The following is a 16,460-nucleotide window of genomic DNA, read 5'->3' as shown; positions in this document are numbered from 1 at the left end:
TTGCTTCCACTAACACTCCTGTTTACAACGTCGTTAAACAAATTAGTCATACGCTCAAAATGAAGACACTTAGGCTGAAGATAAAAAATTATATGTTGTTAGAATAAAACCGGAAATTCCAGCAAATTCATCACATCCACTTTATTAGAGACATTTCCTGAGGAATTTTCTTTAACTAAAGCGACCACGCTTGGCATGCAAGCCCGTGCACTGGACCTACAAGCCAAACTCTGAGTTGTTCATATTGCAAGAGGTAAGAGGTTTCAGCGAAGATGAAATGGGAAACTACACAGCTTCCTGGCAAATTGCAACACGGATGCTCGCTCGATGAAACTCGTGTGAATGTTGGAGCGAACTGCTGAGTATGAAGACAAGTGTGGCTAAGAGAGCTGAGAGGTGTGGCAACAAACGCAATTTGTACGCGGCGTGTCATCGTCGTGTCGTCGTAAAACTCGACTACGCTTTTTTCGCAATAGAAATCTTACACTCATGTTTGTGTGAGAGAGTGTTCGAGTGAGTATGAGCTGTGTGTTTATGTCTCCAAAATCCACTCAAGTTGGCAATTTCAATGGACAGCAAATTGGACAAGGCATAAAACTTCCACTATGACTGTCTGCGGAAGTCAAGGACCAGTTGTTGTTGTTATTTTTGAAAGGGCCAAACACCAAAAGCCAAACAATAACAAAAGTTGAGCATAAGAGTGTGAGTATCATGAAATGCATGTGGCAAAGTGGTTATTGTTACACCGTGTGGCACGTCGACGCAATCATGCGCTGCCACCATTGCAGACAGGTGCATGCACGGAGCGCGTTAGTTGTTTGAGTGTGTGTGCGGCCATAAATCCCTTGCTGCTTTAAGACACTACGTGCAACACGCTGTCTAACAGGATGTTTAGTTAACGGCATGTTTAGATCCTTCTTGGTCATTTCGGGCGTATGAACGCTGTAGATTTTTATCACCCGACGTCGAAAGTCTCATACGCCGGTCGGATTTTTTGCTGTGCTGAAGTTTAGCTTTTAGAGTGTTGTTGTTTACGGTTATTATTATTTTCATTCTTATTTTTTCTATGGCGGATTGTCCGCTTTATTGGATTTTTATGCTTTCAGTTTCTATTGCATGGTGAATGAGTGTCCGTTATTTAGCATATTCGCTTAATGTTGAATTTAGATTGAAATGCTTTAGATGGAGATGCTGACAGCTCTTTGGAAGCTTATTTGCTTGTTGCTGATAAGAACTTTTAAATTAAATATTTGATTGAATACGGAAAATTTGATGAGATTAGAAAGGGTGCCTTTTAAGAGGTATGAAATAAAAATGAATAGGCCGATTTTTTGGCTTGAGTTGGGGAATTTTATGGTTTTTCCCAGTCAACAACTCCATCTGAAGCATGGTATAGTCGTTGGTTAACTCCGTATGCATTCATCCTAGAGGTCGAATTTCGCACCATCTATTCCACCGTAGCCAGCCTTAAATCATCATGCAATGATGGTGAATTAAAAAAAAAAAAGTATTCGATCGATTGTTTCGAAGTTTTTTGCTTCAAATTTCTTTTTACAAAAATATTGAAAAATAACGGAGTTATATGCTATCTTCGTAGGTGCCAAAAGTTCCCCAACTGCTGACATGATTCCGGCCGAATGAGTTCCTGAAACAAAAAAATTCAAAAGGGATATTAAAGTTAGATATATGTATTTCCTATACAATGACCTACGATTTTTGAAAAATATTAAAAATTGAGAAAATGGACTAGTTCTGAAAAAAAATCGTTTTTTTTAGGTAAAAAATTGTCTTTTTTTAAATGTCAAATTGACAATTTTCAACCAATCAAAAACATTCAGTTTAAATTTGAAGTCGATCGGTTTACACTTTTCGATTTCATAAATCGTGTAACAAAGGAATGAGATACAGATGTCAAGAGCCAAACAATAGCAAAGTGCAACAAGAAAAATTACAGAATACATGTTTTAATGCATTTAAATAAATCTTTTTTCTATATCTATATTTTACAGCTTTTTGAAAAAATTATGTTTTAATGAAAATTCTATAACTCGAAGTCTCTCTAACACGAAGATTTTTAATTCGAGTTAGAGAAGTTCTACTGCATTTTCTTTATTAACTGGTTATCGGAGCTGATTTGCCAGCAAAGACCAAAGATCTTACATATTTATGCCAAAATTATTCATGAGTCATGTCAGTCAATTCACTCATTCCTTGACCTAAAATAAATAGACCTTGGTTCACACTTAGGTCGCGCTGAGTCTAACATCAGCTTATTAAATCCTCTAATTCTTATTATCGAGTATTCATCCAAGCCTGTAGTGCCTATTTAGGATTTGCTGAATAAATAAGATGCAATATTCGTTTGTCGCCGGAAACTAGAATTTTTGAAACCAATTCCCGAAAATTTCAGGGTTAATCTGGTTTAAGTTCATTCAAGGTAATTTACAAGTATACTGAATAAAAATATCCAAGGCATATGTGCTGAAGTCCATAAATAGACGATGGAAGTCATTCTGTTCCGACTAGTCTCAACATAATTATCCATACTGCATGCAGAACAGAGCTTTGTATTCTAATATTTTCATCGAATGTTGACCATAAGCGTTCCGGTTGCGTCCGAATTTTTCTTTCTGTTTCGGTCTTGATTTCTTTCTAACCAAGTGTTCTTTGCCCTTTCTCTTAATACATATACTCTCTGTTATTGCTTTTAAAAGCGAGGAGTGATAAAAAGTTTGAAAGTTGCTTACTGTTTTGGTTGAATAATCTATGTTAGGGCCCTGTGACTAGTACTCACTTCAGAACACTTGAACTTTAGTACAATCCATCATATAATGATCTCTTTTGTTTTCCGTTCTTCAAATTGGAAAATATTTAACCAGGTTGGATACATTACTGAATTTTATTTCTTTAAAGACTAAAGGTTTAATCCCTCGGTGGAATTATAGTATATTTAAAACTATAAACTAAATATTCCTCTTGTAGCTACAAAAAGATTTTGTTTTCACATACCGAACTTAATTTAATAAAATCATTTCATCGACTATAACAAAATATATGCCATAAATATAAATCTATTAAAAAAGCCACACGAAAAATATTCTGAAAGAATATATTGGGTAAATTGAGTAAAGGCTCGAACCTATGTCACATATGTCAATAAAATTTCAAACGAATACTCAAATATATTTTATCTTAAATTATTTATTTATTTATTCTTAAAAAACATGACATAATTAGTAAGGGTTTATTTTAAAACGAGACGAGGCGCAGAAAACCATTTGGATTAAATTTTTACGACTTTCTTCACGACTTAGCTACTTTCTCACAATGCGCTTGAAGAATTTGAATTGATGATATTGTTGAATTCTGATCGAAGTGATAAAGTTTTTAAAGCGTTAATCAGCGTTAATTGTCAAGTGTCTCATAAAATTTAATTATAGAAACACTCAAATGGATGGATGAGAAGCTAAAAAGCAAAAGCCAATTAAATTTCCGTCACACGGAAGTGCCTTAAATAATTTTAAGAATGCAACATCAAATGTGCATAAAGAAAAGTCAATTTTTAATTTGGCCAATTAATATTATAGCAAGTATTATAATAATTATGGCAACACTTTACTTCAGCAATCGCAAGACTTATTGTAAATACACTAGAAAGAAACAGAAAAATGTTATTAAAATGAAATAAAAAACTTTTTTACTACTTACTACTAAAAATTTTCAAACTTACGCTTTTAAAATATATTAGATATATATATGAAATATGCCATTTGTGCTATAAATGATTGAAAATAATTAAATATTAAAATAAGTCGAAGGTGTTGTTGTGCTGAGGCATGAACTTTTACAATCTCAAACTACTCGCAAAATATCGCTTCCAGAATAAAATCAAAAATATTTTTATAACGCTTTTCTACAATTCAAATATTGTATTATTAATAAATAAATAGATAAAAAATAAAATTTTAACAAAAAAAAAATATTAAATAAATATGTTGTAAATATATATTTGCCTTTAAAGGTTTTTGACTTTAACAAAAAAATATGTACATATATACGCATAAGCCATAAAATATTTAAATGCTGAACTTTGCCTTTTAGAGTTTTAAACAATATTTATAAAATTAATTAAAGCAATAAACCCAAATAGAAAACAAGCAATAGAAACAATAATAAAGCCAGCGGCAAGCAATATTCAAATAAAACTAAGAAAAAAATATTTTTTATAATAATAAAATAATTAAAAAAACTAATTTAAGCAATTTAAAATGTGATATTAATTATGAAAATTTAGTTTAGCACTTTGTTGGAAATATATATATTGTAATAATTCTTTGTACATACATAATATACTTTTTTTTTAATTTTTAAGCACGTTATTGTTATATATAGAATATGTTTGTTGTAATACTAGATATAGTATGAATTTTGAATGGAATGCAATTTATTTTATTACCGTTTGCTCTAAGTACAATCATGAATTGATTTTATAGAAAATTTTATTTAGATAAATTACCTATTATGTTAATATTTATAGTACTATTTTTGAACACATAAAAAACCTGTAGCAGGATGAGTTTAATGTAATAGGATAGCTTCACTTAAAACATTGCGTCGTTTTGACAGTATTTAGGGGCTATACCAGTTTAACCCATAAAATATAAGGCGATTTTCGTGATTTTTTTTAAGAAAGTACTCGGTCCAATGTTTCGAAGTTTTTTTGGACATAATACGGTATATTTTCAGCTATATTTTAAGATTTTTTTTTACAAAAATATTGAAAAATAACGGAGTGGAGTTATGTGCTTATGAGATGCCAAAAAGCTCCCCAACTGCTGACATGATTTCGGCCGAAAGAGTAGCTGAAACAAAAAATGCAAAAAGAAGAAGAAAAGAAAAATATAAAAAATTAATAAAATTGAGAAGTTCTGAAAAAAATTTCATTTTTTAGGTAAAAACATTGTTGTTTTTCTAATGCCAAATTGACCATTTTCAACAAATCAAAAAGATCGTAGGTCATTGTATAGTAAATATTTTCAAGAATACTTAGTTAATATTTGAAGTCGATCATCGGTCAATTTCTCTTTGAGTTATGATGTCAGCAATATTAAGAAATGTCGTTTCGAGAAAAACATTTCGACTGCCATTCAAATACTACTCAAGATACGACTCACAGAATATTTTTGAAAGTATACATAAACTATAAAAAAATCGAATTTTTGAAAATGTCACACTGGTATAGCCCCTTAACTTTTTCTTGTAAGCGAGTACCAAAAGAACACCCGCTTAAATATCAAAATATATGAAAAAGAGCAATGCCAGCTCAAACCTAGTTTTTTCGAATTCAGCGAACTAGATAGAATTGTATTAAATTAATATTTTGTTGGTATCTCTTGTTATTGAATATAAGTTAGAATCGCGTCTCAGAGCAGAAAAACATAAAAAAATTCTTTAAAGACAATTTCAATTGTTCAGTGAGTAACAATTAGTAAAATCACAATAATTTCACCTATTGATTACTTCCCATATTACTGCAGCCGTAGTTAGCGCTGGAAAAAAAACATTTCAAACTACTTAATTAGTATAAAAAAAATACTGTAAAAAATTACGAATAAAATTGAATTTCATCCTTCCAATCAAATGCTAAGCAATATGATAATCTAATAGATAATGAAATCAAAGAAAACGAAATATATTAAAATCTTGTAATAAATTAAACAAAATTTTATCTAATCTAGTATTATGTATATACTCTAAAATAATTTAAACGATAACGTTCTTCCTTATACATTTTCCAGGTTATTAAATGAATTCATAGCATTAATCCCAAGAAATAATAATAAATAAATGATATTATTAATAAAGCATTAAATAATAGTAGATAATGTGAAAAATTATAAATGACGCTATGAAAATAAATAAGGCTAAATAAAATTATTTAAAATAATATAAATAAATAATATGTGGTTTCATTTGTTACAGTGATTTACCATGACCTAATGCTGGTCAGGAGTAAGGTTAGGTTCGGAACAAATTTCAAAAAAATATTATATTTATTATTAATTAGGTTTTGGCAGAGTTACACTTACTATATAAATGTAAAAATTTAAGTGATAGATTGGATTTTGTCAATAAAAACTAGAGAACTGAAGTTCCAGAAGGAGGTAAAGTAAAATAAATAAATTTGCATGAACAAATTTCGATTTTTTAAGACAAACAGTATCAGTCATTTGATTCTGAGTTCTTCTGACTAATTCAGGATAGTCTCTAAAAATTATTCCATGCGCATCCCGAAATTGAGACGCCATAACTTTGACAGCCGACTGTCGATAGGACTACGGAGTGAAATGAGGGAAATATATTTCATCGATTGCCACATATCAAGGTAAAATTTAGGCTTTATTACTATCGAATAGTCGAAAATATAAATCAGCGTAAGCATATATAATAGTCAATTCTTTGTTGTTTTGGTACATTTTGTGTTCGCGGGCAGCAACTTCTCCTGTTCCTTCGGTATCTTGAGATTATCGGCTATTTCGATCATTGTTATTTGATGATTATTCAAAACCATTTTGTGATTATTGTGATCCATTCTTAGTTTCAAGTGCTGTTATAATCTATACGGACTTTAGTAAACAATTAAGCGGTTATATACAGTTAGGATTTTCAAAGAATCGATTTTTTTTTTACATTTTCTTAATATATATGTATATCTGAGCATACACACACAAAATTTCAAGTCGATCCGACGAATATTTTTGAAGTTATAGACACATTAAACTCGTTTTAAACACATTTCTCGAAACGAAGTTTTCAAAGTCGGTGAGCAACATTTCTCAGGAACGGCTGAACCAATCGGTCTGAAATTTTTACACAAGCTTCTTAACTATATTCTTTAGTAGTTAATCGAAGGATTACCCCATCTGATCAAAACTTATAATTTTCACAAACATTTAAAGACCCGAATTTTGGTCGAAAATCTAACCTTTTGCTTTGAGTAGCCGCCATTTTGACAACAATTTTTTTTTTTGCTAATTCCTTCGATCAATCACTTGATTATTTATTATATTAATGAAATTTATTTGGTTTTTGCATTTTAGATGATCCAGTCCAAAGATATCGTGTTCACCGCAAGAGGCCTTTTTTGCGGACCTCTTCAAAATTGGCAATATCAACGTTCCCGATAATTATTTTGGCAATAAAAAATATGTGAATATAGTTTAAGGTTGTCATAATATACCTGCCAAGTTTCAAATCAGTAAACCAAATAGTTAGCTAAGAAAATTTTTTTGAAAAATGCCCTTTTTCGACCTCCTATCTGTATATAACCCCTTAACAAATCGTTGCATTTCCTGTATCATTTTTTAATTTCGACCTATTATTTATATTAAATAAAGACCTTGTGTTCAATAGTATTTTGAATTGAGTTAGCCACATATGTATGTACCATATGAAATAGTTAGATTAAAAATTTACGTGGTAGGGGGTGCTGCTGTCAAAATATAGCAAAGCTACTTATCGGCAAATCTGGCTGGGTGGTTAAAAAATCATCATAACATGTTTTGTTATCGGTTTTCAAATATCTTATTGTGTACTCGTTTTTTTTTGGTGAACCGGTGAAAAGGACTTTACAAAAATAAAACAAATTCGTTCAAACAGCTCCAGAATTGGTTCCGAGCTCGGAACCAAATTCAGCTACAATCGAATTAGAATGAAATATGCAAAAGTTTAGAGGAAGACGAAAAACACGTAGAGGTCACCATCCTGATGACCCCAGGATGCCTTGTACTGTCGATAATGGAAGGCAATCTGATCTACTCAATCTGTTCGCGCCAGTTAGTGTACCTCGTTCGCTCATGGTAACTTCAGGATGGCTATTGCTTCTGATCATGGAACTACAAAGCATCCCTAGAGGTTTTTTTATTTTTGTTTTATTTCTTTTACTTCGCTGCTGCCCATAGAGTCAAAGGATCAGACCGAGCCCAAACGGATTAACAATATCAGCTTCCACTTGAGACTTGCTGGATTCTTGATATATTGGATTGGATGTATTGGTCACTTGATAGGGTTACAACAAGCGTCCTAAAAGTCGCAGAGAAAATGGTTCGATGGATAATTCTTTAGGGATTATGGGAAGAATTTGGAAAGAAGTCTTTTAACAACCATTAGCAGAGAACATCCGTTTGTAGATTTTTACTCCCAGTGAATGCAAGACACTTGCTCAAGTCTCAAACACAGCTCCTAGGTATGCGTGTAAGTTTCTTAAACCTATAATTACACCAACGAAGTCCTAAAGCAAAGTGCTCCAAATGAATTGGGGAGCGCAGCACTTGGACGCCACCGAATTAAGTATAAACATTACAATCGCCTCAAATTATATAGCAAATTCTATTTAGATGGCAGCAAAGAACAAGAAAAGTGAACGCGAACGCGAATGGAGAATGCCACAGGCGTAATTCCCCCCTACAGTTGACCGGCACAACACGGATCAACATGGATGCCATGCTGGCAATTTGCGTTTTTTTTCCAACTTTGCTAAATTGCTGTTAATATTGCGGCAGTGATTGCAACCTTGCCGCTGCTTTTTGCTACTGCTGCACTTGCAGCTACAACAAAATGTGCTGTTGTTGTTCTTGGTCTCAACATGTGTGCAATGCGCGCGGCAAGCAGTAAAAATTTGTATGAAGTGAAAAACTGACAGCAGAAGATGAGCGCGGGCGTGCTCCGATTGTAAGCTGTGTTGTTGCAACAACCATACAAAAGTGCTGTTTTTCGTTGCAGCTACTTCATGTCACGCTGGCAGTCGATCAGCGGCAAGTGTGCGCCCGCTACGATTTTGATTTGGCGCTTTTTTCGTTAACTCTGAGTGTGTGTGTGCGTTCGCTTATTGCCTGTTGCAAGTTGCAGCGATAATGATGATTGCACTAAAATTACGAGGCAGCAGCAGAAAAACTGCCAGCTACCTGTCGACCAAGCGACCTGTGGCAGTAGCCATTTACCAGCCGCCAGTTCGCCAGCCATGTCTGCCACGTTTTCAAGGAGAAAGTGTGCGTGTCGGCCAAAAGGGTCTTCGCCACCGACGCTGCCACATGCAGCACAAGCGCTACAGACGCACCACTTGCCTCGGCTGGCATCTTCGCCGCATTCCACATCTGATCGTTATAATTGCACAGCTCCAGATCTGGCGAGATGCACAGATGCAGCACAATAAATGTGCGCAGATGCGCCACCCGCTGCCACCGTCGACATGCAACAACAAAAAACAAGTAATAATAAAAGCAGCAACAACAACAACAACAGCGGTAATTTTAAATTGTTTTGCGGCATTGCAGTAGCGGCAGGAGGCATGTTGCATGTGTTGGCAACTTGCAACAGTGTGTCCACAGGCTCATCAGCGGCACGTTACCCTCAGCAGCAAGGAGGCAACAGCAGCAGCAGCGGCAGGAAAAAATGGAGCAAATGGCGCGGCGCGCGGGCGGTTCAAATGAACGGCCTGCAAACATGCAATCTGCAATCTGTGATCTGTGCTCGGCGGCGACTGCATGTTCGTAAAGTGCTTGCCGATCGGCAGAAATTCGATATTTTTTTCTTGTTGTTGTTGTTGTTGCTTGTTGCAGCTCGATTGAATGTTAGTTATTTCGATTGTTGTTGTAGTTGTTAAATGAGTTCTTATTGTTTTTGTTTCTTGTGATCTTCTTGCTTGCGTTATTTTTGTTGTTGTTGTTTGGGTCATGTTATTTTTTCATGCTGCCCGCTGATAATTTTATGAATGAAATCTTATAATCGCCATTCCGGTGGTTGTGGCAGCCATCGGCGATTGCTGTTTAGCGCTTATCGTTAGTTGCAGGCGTTAGTAGCTGCTGTGGAGGTCACTCAAGGTTATCCACTGTGTGCAGTAAAAATAAGTACAACAGTTTGCCACTTGTTGCCAGCTACTTGTGGCAAGTTTTTTAGAGAAGCGTTTTTTTTCACTTTCAGATGAAATGAAGGTGAGGCGGTGACCATTAGAAAAACACGAGTTAGGTTAATTGATGTAAAATAAGATATGGATTAGTCAAATTATAATTATCTCAACATTATTTAATTTAAATGAAGTTGAAGGAGAATTACTAATTTACAAAACAATTTTGACTGTCAGATTCCTCAGTTGGATCACAGATCTCTGTTAACTAATATGGTGCCATGATTTACAGAAAGGGCTGTGCGAACTCAAAGAAGTTTGTACGACGGTGTGAGTGGTGTACTTATTCATGGCTATGAAATACAGAAACGCTTCATGGGAACTCAGTTCAAGCTACAGACCCGAGTATTATCGAATAATATTCTCTACCAACAATGAAAATATATCGTCAATTTCAGCATACGTAATAAAAATGAAACTCCTTTAGACCGGAACTTCGAAAAACAGGCTTGTCATTGTGTTTGTCATAGTTCGACTGATCCAAAACCTAAAAGTATTACACAAATATTTAGCATGGAAGAAGGACCTATTCAGAACTTACTTATAGATCTGTAAAACAATCATGTGGTATAGGATTAAAAGCCACGAAAAGCTCAATTTATAAACCAAACAGCCGAAGGATTTACGAATAGTCATTAATAATATAGAAAAAACCGAAAAACGGACGAGTTGGACTACTTTAATGTGGTCAGAAATGAAGGAATTAGAAGAGAAGGATTTGATTAATATATTAGATGTTATTACAGAGTCTTTTCCTTGAGATCTTACCTCCAGATATTTGGTAGTGCTAAGGGAGGATGATGAGAATATCACCTTAGCAAATGTCTAGCCTTCGGTATACTGAAACACGGATTCTCCAATCTAAACCAAATTATGCATTTACAACAATAACAATCAAACTTATATTTTGTTTAAGACAAGTTGTTGAATGGAACTTGGAACCACATTGATCTCAATGACTTTCCGATCGCTTCATTTCAGGTGTTCTTTCACTATGATGAAGCCAACCAACTAATTGGCAACGTTTACGATCATTACATTAATTGAGTTATAAAATGAAATTATATTTAAAGAAATTCCGAGTAGTATATTGTATGCTGAAGAACATTTCAAACATACCACTAAAGAAGTTTAAATATTTAAAATAATGAACGTGGTTTCAGCTGAACAGAATAATTGGATGTTTCTTGTGATTTCTTTGGCTGACCAACTAGTGGTCAGTTATACATTCCAAGTGTAGATAGGTCCCTATTGGTTTTTGATTCTTTCATTGAAGGCGCTCTTGCTTCCGTTATCCACCCAAGGGTCTCGCAACGAAGAAGCTTTACACTAGAGAATCGACTTCCATGCGTACGACATGACCCAACCAGAGCATTCGCCGTAGAACTCATACAGTTCATGGTTCCATCTTCTTTGGGACTCCTCGCTTACGCGGACGACTCCAAAGATTTGCAGAGAACAGTTCTCTCGAATGCTTCAAGTGCGCTTGATTAATCATCGTTCATATTTCTGCGTCATATAATAGTACGGGAATGATGAGAGATTTTGGTAGTCGCGAAAGAGATCTGAGTTTCGAAAAAAATATTTAAAAGGGAAATAGTTCTGAGTATCAAATAACTAAACATGACTATGAATAAATTGACTGGAGAAATTAACGGAAACTATGCTAAACTCTAAAATTTCCAACATCTTATTTACGTTCCCCATCATCCGATATCACTTTTGAAATTTGTGGAAATTTCGTATCGGGGTATGTTGGAAACCCACTATAGTGATAAAATCTTTGCTTACACTTGAACTTCTTACTTGTTTTCATAGTAGTTGGGTTTTGACTACTAAAATTTGATGATTCATTAGAAGTCAACCCTGAAATTAGCGTAACGACGCCGTCAGCGTCTTCAAAATCTGAGTGGATTGAAAATTATATACGACTAAGGACTGACAACTAGGTAGTACACCGAATTCTTCAATGTTTTACCCCGACAGTTCACAAGCACCATTTAGTTGATGCTTCAACACGAATAGAGGTTGCTATTTGTAACTTTTTCTTAACTAATCACAATCACCATTTACTTGGTGACCCAAATTTGCGCAAAACACACAAAAAGCTGACTAACAAAGAAGAAATAATCAATTTTCGCACACCCACCACAGCAAGTGTGCAGTCAAGTGGAGTCAGTAACTTTGACTAGCGCAATTATACAATTAACTGAAGAAAAAACACACCACAACAACAACAAATAGCTTATCCAACAGCACAACAACAGTGGCAAGGTAATTTTCGCAAAGCAGCTGTGATTTATCAGATGAACAGCAGCGATAATGCCCGCAAAGCATAAACGTGAGTTGACGCCCCCGAAAATACAAAAACAAACAGCCACAAACAACAACGAGCAGGTTGTTTGTAAAATCTGCACGTTAATGTTGTTTGGATTGACTCTCTACACTGCACTAGTAAGCGAGTTACCTTGATTTGCTCACCTTGAGAGGGACGCACGCGGTGTGTGTGCGGAGGGGAAAAAATCGTGAAAAACTAATTTACACCACCGCCAAAGTCATTGCTTTGTTTAACTTGTGGTGGCTGGTGGCGCTCCACCGGCAGCGGTTAACATTGAAATGGCGGCGTGTGCAAATAAAAGCAGAAAAGAAGAAGAAGAAGAGAATAAAAATATCAAAAATAAAGAAATTCATCGCTGCTGCAGTTTATATATTTATTTCTCATTTTATTCACAATTGTGTGAGGCAAGTGTTGCAAGTGGTGGCACTGCTACACAACAGTGTTGCCGCCACGTTGCTAAGCTTAAGTGAGGTAGTTGTGGCACGGCGCATGCGCAACACGTGGCCTCTAATGCAGCGCCATGTTCGAGTGTAGTTCGCATACAAAAATCGAGTTCGTCGCTTAAGTCTTTTGTAGTTGCTTCGCTATCGTGCAACTCAGTGCCATTTGAGGCGAACAACTGACCGCAAAGCAAATACTCCTGGCACGAAAGGCAACAATATGCATACAATAACAACAGTAACAGCAACAACAACAGTAGTACAACAACAATGTGCTAAAAGTAAGTGCCACAATGGCTTAGAGACACTGTATGCGGCACCTGATGCACTAAACCGCTGGCTGTGGCACGTAACTAACAACTACAACAACAACTATTGAGATGGCGGTCAGCACAACCACAATAACAACAACATCTCAGTGTGTTTTAATGACAGCTAAACGTTTTCGGGGTTCGCGTGATGTTTTCATTTATTGGATTGCCGCATTTGCTCCACCAAAAAAGTAAACAACAACAACAAACAGAAGCAATAGGTCGCACAGCCGAGCACTTCTAAGCTGAAAAGAGTCGCTTCAAGCACACAAATAACCAAAAGTGTGCGCCTAAAATATAAATAAAAGCGCTTTTTTAGAAAGGTTGCAACATCAGGTGAGTGGCAAATGGCAATGCCGAGTAGCTGCACAGTAGCAACGAGCAACAACAACAACAGCCGCAACTTTGTCTTCTTTCATATTCGCATTTGCTTTCTTTTTGCAACGCCGTTGTCCGTGTCCTGTGTCAATGCGCACATTCGCTACAACAACAACAGCCCCGCAAGTAGCTGTCGTGCCCATTATTGCCTCAGCTGGCAGCATCATCAGCACCAGCAGTGCCATATTTTATTTTTATTGTTGTTTGTGTGTAGTTGAAATTGAAAATTGTATTGAATTTGCGAATTTACGTTTTGGCCAACGATTTGCTAATGGCAAAAGGCGTGCAACAATAAGTGCAACAGTGGTGGCAACAACAGGCGGCTTGTGCAACAACAATCAGAAGCGCCGTGTTGCATGGAGTGCGGCCGCATGTACGTAGTTGTGCCGCTCAGATATAAACCAAAATTATCACGACTTTTGCGGCGATTTGTGTGCGCATTTAGAGCACATTTGTATATTTGTCTGCTTCGGCGTTGCGCTTCGAAAGTTTAGAGGCGCTTATGCTCACTTGGAAAGTATACGTGGAATTGTTGGATTTTTGTAGTTATATTTTTGGGATTAGTAGTGCATAAAATAAATTTGTGACAAATTTTAAAAGCATTAATTTTCTAAAAAGAGGGCACACTTGTCTGAAAATTATTATTTTTTCAGTAAAAGCGGCATAACTCAATTCTTGTAAATTATGAAAATTGCAGGTAACTCACTTAGAGGATAAAAGTGGACTAAAAAGGAAATTTATTACTTTATACAAAGATTCTAATATAAATGTTGCACATTATAGTTTCAATAGATAACAATCCACCATTTATGTCTATGTGCTAACTGTTCGATGTCAATTTTATAATAAACTACATAATTAAGTCAAATCAATCTCAGCGTCAGCCTTTACAGTGTCGTTGAATTATATTCCAGCGAGCATTTGTTTGAATTTAAGATCAGATCATTGGAGACAATTCTCATTATCTGGGGTCAAGTCTACAAAATACGGTAGAGATATAAGCAATCCGAATTTCATATCCATATTCCATATTAGTTTTTGTTTTCATTGATTTGATGAATCGGTCAGTTATGAACTTGAGCATTAAGTTCTCGCACACCCAAATAAGGATAAAGATAAGTCCAACCTAACCCTTTGATGGTTTTAGAGAATCAGTTATCACTAACAACATCAGCATCATTCAACATTTTTTCAAATGATTTTTTGCATGTTTTCGATGTTTTGGCCTCTTGGGCTTTCCACCGTCGTCGGTGCAACTTGCATGAAAATTAGCAAAATATTTACAAATGATAAGTATGCAGGACCGGAGCTCGGATAACACAATCAAACCAATTTTTGGTATCGGCAGCAACTTAGTTTCGCTAAACGTTTTTTTAAGGTTAGGTCTCACTGCCAAATATAGTGTGATCCATTTAGAACCTCAAAAGAACCATTTTTTAAAGACAAAATACAAAAAATTCAAATTTAATGAGGAAAGTTTGTCAAGAACACTTTTTGGCATTTATTTTTTAAAGATTGTCTCTTTGAAATGTTGGCCGGGGCTATGTCTCAGATGGTCCATTCGCTGAATCGTATTTTCGATTACTCGTTCGAGCATTGTGATCGGTATCTAGCGAATGACACACATGATGTTTTGCTCCACAACCTTAATCGAAGCGAGATTGTCAGCATACTTTACATCGCTCCACAGGAAAAAGTCTAACCGTGTGATATCACACCATCTTGGGGGCAATCGACCGGCTCATGATGTGACATTATTTGCTCACCGAAGTATTCCCTCAATAAATCCATTTAGATGCGATGTGTGGCAGTTGGCGGCGTCTTGTTGAAACGGCATCATTTTTCAAGAGCCCATAAAGCGAAACGATGTCGTTTGGGAAGGTCGAGAGGCTTAAGTTCTTACACAAGCTGTGGTTTGTACACTTTCAATTTAAGATCTCGACGTGAATGTGCCAGTCGTTCAATATGTCCAAACTTATCCTCAGAGTGACGAGATCTGTCGTTAATATTACCTTTAGTAATGTTTTATTAATTCTAAATTAATCATTTCAGTTATATTGAAATTATACCTTTTTTCTAGATGTAATCCATGTAATCCCTAACTTTTGAAATACATTAAAGAATATGTGAAATATTAAAAATTGTGTAAGAGATAACATAAACACTGATCAATTGGTGCGTCATAATCCAATTTTTTGATATTTTTAGGCTCAAATATAAATAGATAGGGGTTTGAGATGCTATTGTTTATTTGTATACTTTATTATCACTTTGCTTTCGATATTTATGGAAAAAATGCAAGATTCTTAAATTAAACATTGTCACATTGGTGCTTGATGCTGCCAGCGGCTCTAGGCTAAGCAGAAGAATGATTCATTGCTCATTTATGCATTTAAATATGTATGAAAATAATAACACGCCGAGCCTCAGAACAGACTTTGAAGCTGTAGCAGGTGTACAAAGCGATTGCTTTAAGGTTTACAATTTTGTTGTTTTAATTTTAGATACTACTAGTGATTGGGATAAAAAACATATGCTTTAGTCATTTCAATATGCTTACATATATATTTTAATTTAATAATAATTACAACCAAGATTTTTAAATTTATTTTACATTTATTTTCCAATAAACTACAATGTTTTCACCTGATTTTTGTGGTCGACTAATGCTTAATACCTGCCAGCAACACAGATTTACGAGCAGCTTAACTCCAACATGAGCTCCGCTTGTGGAAAACAATAGCTGTTATGCGCTGACTGCAAGTTGCCTTGTTGCCGTAATACCATCACGCGCACAGCTGCTAATAATCTTGGCAAACACATCTACTGGGTGTTCTTCGAGCGCCTTTAATTCAATTCCGAGTCACCACATAATAAAGCGGCAGCCGCGAAGCAAGTTTCGGAGACCACACCGCATTGAGGCAGCGCGGCGAAGGCAACGCGAGGACAAAGCATAAACAAGGTAATGAGCAATACAACAACATTGCTGGGCAATTGTAGCAGCACAACACTTGTGAATATAAATATTAGTT

This window comes from Zeugodacus cucurbitae, chromosome 4, assembly GCF_028554725.1.
Source record: "Zeugodacus cucurbitae isolate PBARC_wt_2022May chromosome 4, idZeuCucr1.2, whole genome shotgun sequence".
Classification (NCBI taxonomy): Eukaryota; Metazoa; Arthropoda; class Insecta; order Diptera; family Tephritidae; genus Zeugodacus; species Zeugodacus cucurbitae.
This window is presented reverse-complemented; position numbering follows the sequence as displayed.